Raw genomic sequence first — 12,703 nt, 5'->3', positions numbered from 1 at the left:
CTTATGTTGTGCTCGAGTTTCATTCACATCAGTCTGTCGTAACAGTGCAACGACACTTTCGAACGAAGTTCAACAAAAATCCACCAACTGCCAAGTCCATTCGAAGATGGTATGCACAATTTACAGCTTCAGGATGCCTCTGTAAGGGGACATCAACTGGTCAGCCTACAGTGACTGAAGAAACGGTTGAGCGCGTGCGAGTGAGTTTTGCACGAAGCCCACAGAAGTCGACGAACAAAGCAAGCAGAGAGCTGAACATTCCACAGCCTACCGTTTGGAAGATCTTACGGAAACGATTGAAGCAGAAGCCTTACCGCTTTCAATTGCTACAAGCCCTGATGCCTAATGACAAAGTCATACGCTTTGAATTTTCGGCACAGTTGCAACAGCTTATGGAAGAAGAAGATGGGTTTTGTGAGAAACTCATCTTTAGTGATGAAGCAACATTTTTTGTGAATGGATCAGTGAACAGACACAGTGTGCGAATCTGGGGGACAGAGTCTCCCCACGCTGTCATGCAGCACATTAGAAACTCACCAAAGGTCAATGTGTTTTGTGCAGTCTCACGGTGTAAAGTTTATGACCCCTTTATCTTCTCAGAACAGACAGTGACAGGACACGTGTATCTGCACATGCTGGAAAATTGGCTCGTCACAATTGGAAACAGACAGTGTGGACTTCATCTTCCAACAGGATGGTGCTCCACCCCACTTCCATCTCGATGTTGGTGAATTCCTAAACAGGAGATTGACAAACCGATGGATCGGTCGTGGTGGGGATGATGATCAGCAATTCCTGTCATGGCCTCCATGCTCTCGGGACCTAACCCCATGTGATTTTTTTGTGTGGGGTTATGTGAAGGATACAGTGTTTACGCCTCCGCTACCAACAAACCTAACAGAACTGAGAGCTCGCATCAACAGTGCTTTCCAACGGATTGATAGGGACATGCTGTACCGAGTGTGGGAAGAACTTGCGACTTGATATTTGCAGAATTGCTAGGGGGAACATATAGAGCACTTGTAATATGTCACAAAAAAACTTTTTGAGTTTTTCTATACGTCTGCAAAGTTTTTTGACAATATGTCAAATAATAAAGCTACAGTGAATTTATGAAATCGGGTCAATCATTTATAATAACCCTATACAGGGTGTTTCTAAAGGTCGTTTACAACGCTTGGGAGGTGATTCCTCACACGAAAACAAGCAAAAAGTCTAAGTTCCATTTTTACGACTGAGGCTTCGTTTCCGAGATAGGAGCCGCGCAAAAGGTGACAAAGTGAACGTCACACCTGACTGGGACGAATACTATAACAGATAGAGAGGCGGTTCCAAGGGAATCATAAAGGAATCGTATGTGCTCAGTCCGGAAGTCACTATGAAAAGTTCACTGCACGCATGCGCAATGGAGTCCTCAAAGGAATTGGGGATTTCCAGCAAGAACAATGCATGTAACGCAGCAAGAAGGACCATGACAATGAGAAATGCGTTAAAGACAACACATCCCGACCTTAAACATCAAAACATGAGCACCGAACACAAAATCCGAAAAGTTGAGCACGGTTGCATACCCCAGTTACACGCGAGGAATGAACGAATCATGTCATGTGGCATACGAGAGAGACATTACTCCACCAGGAGGAGGGAAAGAAAAACACAATATCAGATGATTGCGACAACGTGTATTTTTACACGCGACAACTACGTAATATCCCCCCCCACACACACAACAAACAACAAATGCTACAATATCTTACGCACAGACAGTCCGTGTCACTGTACACCAACTGAAGATGTCACTTTCACCACACAAAGGAGGTGGGGAGCAATACGAAGAGTGTTCTCACTGGTATTTGCCGAGGGCAATAATCACAGACGGTTTTCAAAATGTCTGCCGTTTACTTCTACGCAGAGATGACAGCGACGAATCAAGGATTGTCGAGTACGAGCAAACTAGCCAGGTGTATCTGCTACCGTCGCGGCGGCGACGTTGATGCGAGCAACGAGGTCCTCAGCTGATGTGACAGGTGTGTCGTATACGAGGGTTTTCATTTCTACCCAGAAGAAAAAATCGAGAGGGTTGAGATCTGGCGACCTCGGTGGCCAAGGCACAGGCTCATCCCTACCAATGAACCTATTGCGAAACACGTCATGCAGGAAATGTCGTACATTACAATCGAAATGAGCTGGTGCACCATCGTGTTGGTACCACATTCCTTGCCGCAGTGCCAAAGATACGGTCTCCAACAGTTCAGGCAGAACCTCACTAAGACATGCATGATACGTGCGACCATTCAGGCGAACAGGGAGAATGTATGGTCCAATTAAATGATCATGTACTATCCCGCACCACACATTCACTGAAAACCTGTGCTGGTGATGGGCCACAAAAAGTGCTTGTGGGTTGTCAAAGTCCCATACATGACTGTTTCTACTATTGAAGACATCCATCCTGGTGAAAATGGCTTCATCTGTCCACAATACGTTTGCCCCGAAGTGAGGGTTTGTGTCCAGCTGATGCAACAACCATTGGCAAAACTCCATACGAGGGCGAAAGTCACGAGGTAACAGTTCTTGTACTTTCTGCAGTTTAAAAGGGTGCATTTCTTCCTCTGACAACACTCGCCAAACATTCACATGAGACGTGTTTCGTGCCCGAGCGAGCACTCGCGTACTGGTGCCAGGATGTTCTGCTACCGCTGTCAACACATCTTCTGCAAACTGATATGTGCGTACACTTCGGGGTCTTCCAACTTCTTGCCGCGGTGGTAACACTGACCCTGTTTCACGCAGTCGACTGTCCACTACCTGAAAGAAGGTGTGAGACGGTAAACGTCTATGTGGAAAGCGTTCTCCATAAAGACGCCTTGCCTCACGGCTATTACCACGTGCCTCCCCATACATGAGATGCATGTCTGCTAGCTGCTGGGTCGTATACGCAGCCATCTGTGTAATAGGGAGCTGGAACTGCAAAGTATTGTTTTTGTTTAACACTGGCACACTGCACAAATTGGCCGTATCATCGTACGAACACCACAGACCAATTGTTGCGATACTTGACTTGCCCACTCCACCACGTCAACTTCTTTCAATACAACATACTAGTACTCTTCAATGCGTATGACAACCTCGAGCGAACTGCTGATCATATCCCAGTACCTGCAACACGACTGGAACGACTGCCGGAGAGAACCAACCCTTCGAGCTCCTCTCGCGGGAACAGCAGTCATGAAGGTCAAACGTAGACTACGAGAGCCAGACTTGCCTGTGCAGCGCTTCCAAAACTGGTCTCTTTTACGTCACAATGATCGCATGCGAACACTTTTGGTATTGCTCCCCACCCCCTTTGTGTGGTGAAAGTGACATCTTCAGTTGGTGTACAGTGACACGGACTGTCTGTGCGTAAGATATTGTAGCATTTGTTGTTTGTTGTGTGTGTGTGTGGGGGGGGGATATTACGTAGTTGTCGCGTGTAAAAATACACGTTGTCGCAATCATCTGATATTGTGTTTTTCTTTCCCTCCTCCTGGTGGAGTAATGTGTCTCTCGTATGCCACATGACATGATTCGTTCATTCCTCGCGTGTAACTGGGGTATGCAACCGTGCTCAACTTTTCGGATTTTGTGTTCGGTGCTCATGTTTTGATGTTTGAGGTCGGGATGTGTTGTCTTTAACGCATTTCTCATTGTCACGGTCCTTCTTGCTGCGTTACATGCATTGTTCTTGCTGGAAATCCCCAATTCCTTTGAGGACTCCATTGCGCATGCGTGCAGTGAACTTTTCATAGTGACTTCCAGACTGAGCACATACGATTCCTTTATGATTCCCTTGGAACCGCCTCTCTATCTGTTATAGTATTCGTCCCAGTCAGGTGTGAATTTCACTTTTTCACCTTTTGCGAGGCTCCTATCTCGGAAACGAAGCCTCAGTCGTAAAAATGGAACTTAGACTTCTTGCTTGTTTTCGTGTGAGGAATCACCTCCCAAGCGTTGTAAACGACCTTTAGAAACACCCTGTATATCCTGTTTTCATTAATGATGCCAACTTCTAATACATTGGCCAAAAAAGCAAGGTAGTTGACTTGGTAATTGTTTCAAAGGACATATCCAGTTTACATAGTTCATAAGGGCTAACGTTACTATTGTACATGGTGTTTTGTTCCCATACTTTTGTTACAATCTTTCGGCATTTGATGTAAATGAAAGGTGATTGTTTGAATGCAGGATTTCTCACCATGTGCACTCCTGTTCACACAAAGTGGCACCTATTTCATGTGTTCCAACGCTATAAAATGTGCCTCTTTATGTGAACAGGAGTGTCCATTAATTTACTGATCAAGGGGAAGAATTTGAAGCATGTCTATAGTGGAACCACGAGCAAAACAACCTGTGCAGACCTGCAACTCCTGTGCACCATACTCCCGCGAGTAGGGGAGGGGGAGAGTGGACCATGCTTCCTTATGGCCCGAGGTGGAGGGAAGAAGGGAAAGCTGCGCGGGGACTTTTCGTCCCAAGGTTTTTTTCCTTGTGGTCAACCTATACTGTCGGATTAAAAATTATAGATACTCGAGTTTGGACTCCTATTAAAAATTAACCAGTAGACCCCAAATTTTTTTCGAGTATGCCTTATATTTTTTATCGTCGTGAGAACAAAAAAGTGCCACTTTTTTCGGGTTTTGCAAGCTGTCACCCTCTTTGAAATTCTATAAATAAAAAACGGGTGGTCTGATCATGATGAAATTTTAGTATGGTGCAGGCAGAAAGGTTTTAAACACAGTTCATAATTTTCAGATTTTTCTTGGTATTGGTTAGTGGTACAAATGCAATATTGATCTTGTTTTGAAGATCTTTCCATCTGTTCTTAAAATCCATTATCATTGTCAATTCACATTACAAAACAAATTTTTTACAGATTTTTTTCAGCGGAGTAAAGCCACACGGTGAACATAGCAACACTGCACACAGCGATGTCTGTTGAACCGTGGAAAATTCGGGCTGCCCCAGCAAGACAATGCGTGGGGAGTTGACACGTTCCACGTACATCTTTACTCCATAGAATAAAATATCTATAAAATCGGTTTAAACTGTGTTTAAAACCTTTCTGCCTGCACCATACTAAAATTTCATCACGATCGGACGACCCGTTTTTTATGTATAGAATTTTAAAGAGCACGACAGCTTGCAAAACCCGAAAAAAGCCGCATTTTTTGTTGTTCTCGCAACGATAAAAAATATAAGACATACTCAAAAAAAATTGGTTAGCATAGATTAACGCAGAATTGAATAAGCTAAATTTTGATGTAACTCGTTTTTATACAGGTCCACTGGTTAATTTTTAATTGGAGTCCAAACTCTAGTATTTTTAATCCAATAAGTACAGTTTTTCTTGCAGGCAGACATGCAAGCATTCTTTTTTTTTTTTTTTTTTTTGATGGATGGATGTACTAATGAAAGTTCTGCTTGCTTTGCCTCATTAATATCATAAACTTATATAAGAAGGTACAGTCAGCAGTGAAGATAATATGCATTTTAAAGGAAAACAATTGTACTGTTGTAGCAGAGGTTATCTTCAGCTTCCCTTGTGATATTCTTTTAGTGCCTCAACTTTCACATTGTTTAACACTAGAAGTGCCAAGCCGGTCATTTTGACCGTTTTTCAAATTTAATTTTCTGCTTTGTACAGAAAAAATTTTCTTCGTGTGTTGAAATTTTGTGACTTTTCCTAAAATTTGCAGTACATTATTACTGCTATACATTATTTACAAAAAAAAATAATACCAATGGAAATATTTGTGTTTATACCTAGAAGCGGCGTTGCCGGTCATTTTGACCGCTAATGTATTTCAATGGAAAACCACTTCTCGGTTGGAACGTTGCACTTACAGTTTCCACCCCTATTCTTCCTTCCTCTTTTAGACTCACCCATATATGTTGGTGTATTGTCAAAGCTGATGAGAAGGAGAAAGTGAAGACTCAGTTTCGTTTGAACACTGCAGTTTGTAAGCATGTTTTTCTAGACAATGTGTCCTCAGTCCAGAGGAATATTTGAAAGTATTACAGGAGATTAGTGAAAATGAATCCGATGTCGAGGACCTAGATCTTACTGCTTCCATGCTTCGTGTACGGAAGAAGAAGCAGCAACCTAACTGGCGTTTGTCATTACAAGAACTTGACGCTTTCCTGGCTATTTTATATGCTAGAGGAGTGTATGGGTATGTATGGGTATAGACTATGATTTTTTTATGGAAAACTACTTTGGGGGCCACCTTTCTTTCAACAAACAATGTCAAGAAACAGATTCAGGGAAATATCTTAGATTCGATTCAAAATCATCCAGATCTGAACGATTACAAACTGATAAATTTGCACTGTGCTCTGAAATTTGGGACAAATTTATAGCTAATTGTAGGAGTTGCTACACCCCAGGGGAAAATCTGACAGTTGACGAACAATTGTTTCCTTCGAAAGGGAGGTGTAGATTTACACAGTACATGCCAAACAAACCAGACAAATTTGGTATAAAATTTTGGATGCTAGTGGGCGTACATTCCAAAATACATGTGCAATGCCTTTCCATACCTTGGGAAAGATGAATCAAGGAATTATAATGTTACTGTACCTGAAAATGTTGTATTGAGAATTACTTCACCTTATCTAAATGCGGGTAAAAATGTAACTACTGACAACTATTTCACATCGCTAAAACTCGCTGAGAAGCTAAAGGAGAAGAAGACGAGCCTAATTAGCACTATGAAGAAAAATAGAAAGGAGATTCGTAATGAAATTGTGAACATTAGAACACAAGTGTATGAAACATGTTTGCTAAAAAAGGGGGACGTTACATTGTGTGCATACCAAGCTAAACCAAACAAAAATGTTCTACTCCTAAGCTCCGTGCATTCAGATGTAGAAGTAGATTTGCAAAGCCAGAAGAAACTACTAGAAACAATCAAGTATTACAACAAAACTAAATGCGGTGTTGATGTTGTTGATCAAATGGCACGTAAATATTCAGTCCGTGCTTCATCACGTAGATGGCCGGTATATGTGTTTTACAATATCTTAGATCTGGCAGCAATAAATGCATGGGTAGTTTACAAGGCAGTCACGGGGAGGAACGTTACCAGACATAACTTTTTGATAGAATTAGCTGAGGAACTGAGAGAAGGACATTTGAATGCAAAGCCCAATAAAATATTGTCAACATCAATATCACATGCACGGAATGTAAGTGGCTCTGTTTCCAGAAAGAGGCGCCAATGCCAGGTGGCATTGTGCAATGAAAACAAAACAAGTAACATTTGTTCAATGTGCAACAAATATGTTTGTGGAAATTGTGTTTCTGGTGTAGAAAAGGTACTGAAATGCAAAAAATGTAATATGTGAAATTTCATTGAAGAAAATCAATATTTATTGTTGTAATTAGTGTATGGAAAATAAAAATCGCTGGGTTTCATGATATTTTTGTATTTTTTTACAAAATATTTTGCTTTATTAGTAATAAGATGATTATTGACAATAACCATTTTGAGAAATGGTCAAATTTTAAATACAGGTCATTTTGACCGGAGGTGGCGCTTCTAGGTAGTAAAAAATCCTGGCGCTTCTAGTGTTAAAATAAAATGAATGAATATTATAATGGATAATTTGCCTATCACAGTAATATCCTGAGATTATCCATATCTGATTTTTTTTTTCAAAACTAATACCATACATCTTATTGTAAAGGTGGCTTTCATTCTTTTGGCAATATTTAATTCCCATTTCTCAGTAAACCGGAATGAAATTCCTCCAAAAACAATAAAAGCAACCTTCAAAATGAGATTTATCATATTGCACTGGTTATGCAAACCTTTACGACTAAACGTTCTGCATGCTCTTTTTTAAATGTCTTGGAACATTTAAAAAAAACTTATTACTTTTATTGCACATGGAGAAAAAATAATAAATCCCTAACAATTGGGATGACATAATTAGCACAAACTATCAATAAAAAAATTGGAACCTCCTGGCCTCTTCTGTGCTCAACCTTGCAATTACACACTTGTCATCACACATTTTATTTATTTCATTCTAATTAAACTACAAAATTCACATGATGCAAAGCTCACCACATTATATCTCTTATTTGACCATACTTGTACTGTCAAATCATTAATTTTGATTGCAGAAAGCCAACCATAATCTTTCAAAAATAATTTATGAAGGGATATTTCAATTGTTTTGTAAGCTATAGATTTTCTAGTTGGTTATTGTGCTGCCCATGTAACGCTGGAAGCATACCTCTTGCCAGCGGAATTGGATGTAGGTGACCCCTCCACTGTATCGCATAGATTTATTTTAATTAAAAGAGTTCACGATTAAAAGTAACCATGTACTGTTGTCACATATGATGTTGGAAATAAATGATTTTCTTGTATTGCAACACATGTTTCACATCTTTTGAGAAATTTTACATTCACACGCATTGGTTCTTCTGCGCGAGTTTGTTTTCACACAAGAATCGTAATTAAAAATTCTTTCTTCTGCAGTGTATTTATGTTGCAGCATTATAACAACAGTAATAACACTTACCAACTTAGCGAACCACACAAAGTGGAACACAGTCAATTGTATGAAATCAAATACAGTAGTGTCTCGCTTATCTGATATAAACAGGCCGGCAGAACGTCGGATAAGCGAAAATGTCGGATAATAGGGAGGTGTTAAGAAAAAGCCTATTAAAGGTCAAACTAATGTTATAATTTTACACATTACGAACCTAATTCTTTCTTTTCGTCGCCATTCTGTACTTGCGTAAATTTCAACTTTTAAACACAACAACGTTTGTCAAATTAACAGACACATACGCATGTAACAGATGATAAACCGACCCACATACAATAGCCCCGTCTAGTTGGTTGCACTTTTTGACTCACTTTAACTCTCTTTGCCTCAAAGCGTCTAGTTGGTTGCACGGTGCAACACCGAGTCATCTAGTTCGTTGATTTCAAGTCAAGTAGTGTATTTGGTATCTGCACCACCTGCACTACCTTTCGGACCGGTGTATGTTTGGCGTATGGTCACATGGTGCATGCTAACTAATCAAATGACCGTTTAAAGCAGCAGACAGGCATTTGTTGAATATTCTGAACTTGAGCACCACTTTCCGTCTAGTTGGTTGAACGTAATTTCCTTGCACCACCCTGACACTGGATACACCTACACTGCACCGAGTGTCAAAAAGTGCAGCCAACTAGACGGGGCTAATGATAAACTGCACTGAGTAGCGAATGACAGACACATGCATCATAGTTTAGGCAGGGGCGCCACGTGGTAGAGTCGGGGGACACTAAAAATAGACTATGCTCACGCTCGCAACTTGCAGTTCTTGTTGTCGATTGATGACTTCTTTTTTTCCGGTGGTATGTCGGATAATAAGGAAGGTCAGATAAACGAGACTCTACTGTACTGATATTTGCTGCTGGACACAGACATACAGAGAGGTGCTACATTCTGACGGCATGGACCTGTTCTCCACAACATTTGTTAAATAGAATTAGCTCTATTGCAGTGTGCTTACCAAAGAGAAACTTGGCAAAATCTTGGCTTCAAGTTGACTGATTTTGCCAGCAAGTGGCATGGTTGCAGCTGCTACATGGGCTTTATTCCAGTAACACAATAATGAAGTGAAGGCATTGTACATATGCAGGAAAAGAAGTGCACACATATTTGGTAAGCTTATTAGGTGCTGAAAAATAATAGTAAAAATCAGCCGTTTACTAAAGTGCAATTATTTTATAACATCCCTGGTGGTTCTGCATTTCCAGCTTGAAAGCGAGTAAAGCCTGAAGCCTCCAATCAACTATTGTTCAGCTAATTTCATCTGAACCCAGCACCTATCCCTTGCCCTCTTATCACAGTCTGCACTGTTAGTATGTTTGCTAGCTACTCATGCATTCAGCTAGAGATGTTGTGCAATGACTTGTGCAGTCAGCTAGAGATGTTGTGCAAAGATTCATGCATTCAGCTAGAGATGTTGTGCAAAGATTCATGCATTCAACTAGAGATGTTGTACAAAGACTCGTGAGGTCAGCTAGAGATGTTGTGCAAAGACTCGTGCAGTCAGCTAGAGATGTTGTGCAAAGACTCATGCATTCAGCTAGAGATGTGCAAAAACTCGTGCAGTCAGCTAGAGATGTGCAAAGACTCCCACAGTCATCTACAGATGCAATGCAAAGACCCATGTGGTCATCTAGAGATGCTGTGCAAAGACTCATGCAGTCAGCTAGAGATGTGCAAACAGACTGAGGGAGAAAAAAACTTGAGAGGCATGAAAGGAATTTTGATACTTTAGGTGTAGGAAAATTTTTCAAAATAAGACACGTGAAATATGTCTTCTATTTACAATATAAGCACCTTATATTAATGTACGGGTGTGCAGGATCCCAAAATGTCAGTACTAGTTTCTAGTGGGGTTATCCCGAAACCAGCAGTCAAAGTAGAAATTCTTAGCTGGAGGGATGCTTGGTAGAGTTTGGGAATAGATGGGGAGAGGGAGTATGCTTCATGCTTCAGGCACCCATCCCAAACTTCAGTAAGTGATTTTCCAATTTTGGATATCTAAAAAACAGTCAGGAAATTTCTTAAGTACTTAATTCTTTAAGTTTTATGCACTGCAGGTTTTGTAAATGGTGGTTTTCATTTGAGAAACGTGGAAACAACCACTTCTGGGAGATATTCTGTGTACTTTCCTTTAAAACCCATCCATACACTGTGACTATAATGGTAACATGATTAAGCCTTGTTTCCATGACAGAAAAAAACACCACACATGCTGACCTAGCCAGTCTATATTTCAATAAAAAAAACATGGAAATGATTTTAGTTTGTTTTTTAGTCAGAAAGACCCTGATAAGAGGGTTTAAACATAACATTGTTAAAGTGTTTTTTTGTTGTTGTTGTTTTACCGAAATATAGTGTGCCTTGGTCAGCACATATAGTGTTCTTTCTGTGACTACAATTCTCAATTCCTATTGCATTGCAAAATCAGATTGTCAGAGTGTAAAGAACAAGAATGGAATCTTACAACATGCAACTGTTTAGAGTTCATGTTTAGAGACTACAGTTTCAAACAATAAATATTTGGTGCACTCACCCCCTTCAAGCTATTGGCAAACTGCCTTCTACATGTGACCATTAAGACTGTATAAGTGAACACATTACTTTCATATTTCAGGTATACCGTGAAAAAATGTCACCTTATGAACAATATTATACGAGCATTAGTATTAGAAATGCACTAGAGAAGTCTGATGAATAATACAGCATGGCAAATAATTTTGAAAATTAATATTGCTCATTCATTAAAAACATATACAAATTATGCTTTTACAGGTCAAATAACATGATACGAATGAATACATATTTACAAATGAGAAATCTCTTCCACAACCTACCAATCACAGATGATGACAATGCTGATAAAACAATATTACTCAACACTTAGCTGAGCCTTAGGTCCCTATTATTAAAATAAAATAATTTATTTTAAAATAAAATAATTTCTTTTAAAAAAAGGTGCTTTGATATCGCCAATGTTCAATACAATAGACACTAAGATCTATTTAAGCTAAGACAACAATTATGGTGAAGTGTACAAAAAATCACAAACAACAAAATATCCATATAAACAATTACACAACTATCCTCTAAGGTGTTTCTCATACTACACTATGGTAAGAACAAACATAGGAACACTAATTAAATTAATTTTAAAAAAAAGGCAAATCAGTTGATTCATTATTAAGTTTAGTTTAGGAGAACACAGAAAAGTTAACATCAAACAGTATATCAAAACGTGTGTTAATGTACATTATGAAAATCTTTCAAATTTATATTTTGTGTGAGGTAGTGAAGTACAGTATAGTGTATACACAGTTTCTTTTTCCAAGCAAGACCCATTCTAGTCACCTGGATACATCATTAATTGAAGTAGGGATTAAATCATTCAAGTCCATCATGAAACATTTGTAATTTTATATCAGGTCATTAGTATGTTGGTTATCAGTAAATTTTAATCATGAAAAGATTCAAATCGGTCCATATCTCTTGTTGTTGTGCTGGTACTCAGTTTAATGCAATGATCACATAGTACTTCCTGGATATTCTGTTTAACTGTAGTGGGAGAAGAAAAAGTTTCTTCAATGATCAACTGAGGTACTTTGCCCACTTAGCACTCGGATACTCAATTTGTTATTTCTAGGGTGTTCAGGAAAAGGCACATAAGTCACAAATTGAGATTTTCTGTTGTTTTCTTTTAAGTCTTACTCAATTAAGGAAATTATTATTAGTATAATTTTATATTGGGCATGTGTAAACATATATATCATGTCTACAGTGTCAGCTATTAAAAAAATTGACATAAAAATCTACCTACTGTAAAATTGCATTTTTTGACTTGAGTGTTTTTCCCCTGAACAGCCAAGATTCATTGATGATCTTCTCAAGCTATCTCCATGTGGTCTATTTTCATGTAGCCATTACACTCAATTCTTCAATCTATGTATATTCCATTTTTGCTGGCCATAAATTATCCGTTTTCAATTTTAGTTTCATGCCACACACAAATAAATATTGGTATATTGTCTATATGGCCAAAGTCAATAAACTTACTGTGTGTAAAGTTTGGATCCCTTGATTACAATGTGACAACATTATACTG

This window comes from Lepisma saccharinum, chromosome 24 (assembly GCF_977018435.1).
Source record: "Lepisma saccharinum chromosome 24, izLepSacc3.1, whole genome shotgun sequence".
NCBI lineage: Eukaryota > Metazoa > Arthropoda > Insecta > Zygentoma > Lepismatidae > Lepisma > Lepisma saccharinum.
This window is presented reverse-complemented; position numbering follows the sequence as displayed.